Consider the following 1,862-nt stretch of genomic DNA (forward strand, 5'->3'; position numbering starts at 1 on the left):
TAACATGCATGTGCACATGTACAACCACATACACACATTAATACACTGCACTCATATGCATGTGCACATATACACACAAGCACACTGCACTCATATTGCACATGCACATGTATACACACATAATTTTAAAATGAAATCAAATGCTTTTTTTAAAAAAAAAAAAAACCATTCTGTGGGGTAAGAGACAGAGCTTAGTGATAGAGCTCTTGCCCAGCATGTGCAAGGCCTAGGTTTGTTCCCCACCACACACACCAGTAAGCATTGTAAACAAAGCTTTTTTTGCCATTCTACAGATTCATTGCTATTTACTGTGCCACAAGCCTCAAAAACTGCAAGCAACTCTGGTTTCTCAGCAGCTGAAAGTCTTTGAAAGAAGTCTGCAAACGGGACACCAATCCTGGTGTCGTAGGTGCTTAGGCCTTGTTCTCCACTCCAGGAATTCCCTGAAGACCCCACCACAAATCTCAAATGCCTAAAATCAATCCCTACAAAAGCAACATTTTCTGGACCAAGAACCTGGGTCCATTAAAGTGAGTGGAATTTAGGTGAACTGGGTCAGAGCTTCTGACAGAGCCCAGGGGAAACCCCTGCAAAAGAACGAAGCCTGTAGGCCTGGAGTTGCAGAACATAGAGAAGGAAAGGTCGAGAGAGCTATTCCATCTCCAACCAGTACGGACTAGAACTTCAAAGCATGGCAGGAAGCACAGACCAGGGACACCGAAAGAAAAATAGGATAGGTAGAGGCAGGAAGGGGTGACAGACAAGGAGCCATCCCATACAAGAGAATTATCTCTGAGTTGGCAGATGTCACTAAGACATCTGAGCCCCTTCCTGTTGGAGAGGTGGTCCTAAAATAAAGTCGGAGGCAGAGCAGACCCCCTACGACAAAAACCAAGGATGATACCTTTTTCCAGGAACCTAGCAACTAGGTGTGACCATGACACCCGTTGGACCAATCAGCCCTACTATGTAGACTATCTGGGAAGGGCAAAGGCACAGAGTGGGGAGAGAGAGGTCGGGAATATGATGGTGCCTGTGCAGGACTACAGACTCCAGGAACACAGCAGGACGGGAGCAGCCATAGCCATCTCTCCAGCCCCGAAAAGAACATTTCATAGAAGACAAAAACAGGGTTATCAGATGAAATGAAGACTGATATATAAGGAGTACTGAGGAAGGAAAAAGAGATCCAGAAGAAAAAAAAAAAAGGAGCAGAACAGAAGCTGGTGAGCAAATCCCCAAATCCTCCTTCTGTTATATAAACCAGTGTAGACTAAGCTGACCTTGAACTCACAGAGCTAGCCAGCCAGTACCTCCCACTGCCTTCCGTGGGCAGGGATAGAAGGCGAATGACACCACACCAGGTCCAAAATCCCCCTTCTACCAGAACTGTTGGGCATACATCTGCAAACAACTTTTCACATGCGTAGCTGAGCGTGAAAGAAAGCACGAAACTAAAGAGGGGACTCAGGCTGAGGAAATGGCTCAGGGCTGATGGAGCTTTTGTGAAACCCTGGGTCCCATCCTCAGCACCAGTAAACCAGGTATGGTGGTGCACGCCTGCAATCCCAGCCCTTGGGAGGTAGAAGCTAAGAATAAATAAGACAAAATAAGTAAAAAGCACTGCCGTATCTGAACACATAAGCCACAAGAAGGAAACAGGAGAGCAAACTGGAATGTGCAAAGGGTATTTTTGCTTTTCTCTTCTAGTTGTTGTTTCTCGACAAGGTCTCGTGTAGCCAAGACTTACTGGGGGGAACTCTATAATGTGGGGGATGGCCTAGATTTCCTGATCCTTCTGCCTCCACCTCCAAAGGACTAGGGTACCAACTGTGTACACCACTCTCTGAGCATCTGCTTAA

Source organism: Microtus ochrogaster, chromosome 10 (assembly GCF_000317375.1).
Source record: "Microtus ochrogaster isolate Prairie Vole_2 chromosome 10, MicOch1.0, whole genome shotgun sequence".
Lineage (NCBI taxonomy): Eukaryota > Metazoa > Chordata > Mammalia > Rodentia > Cricetidae > Microtus > Microtus ochrogaster.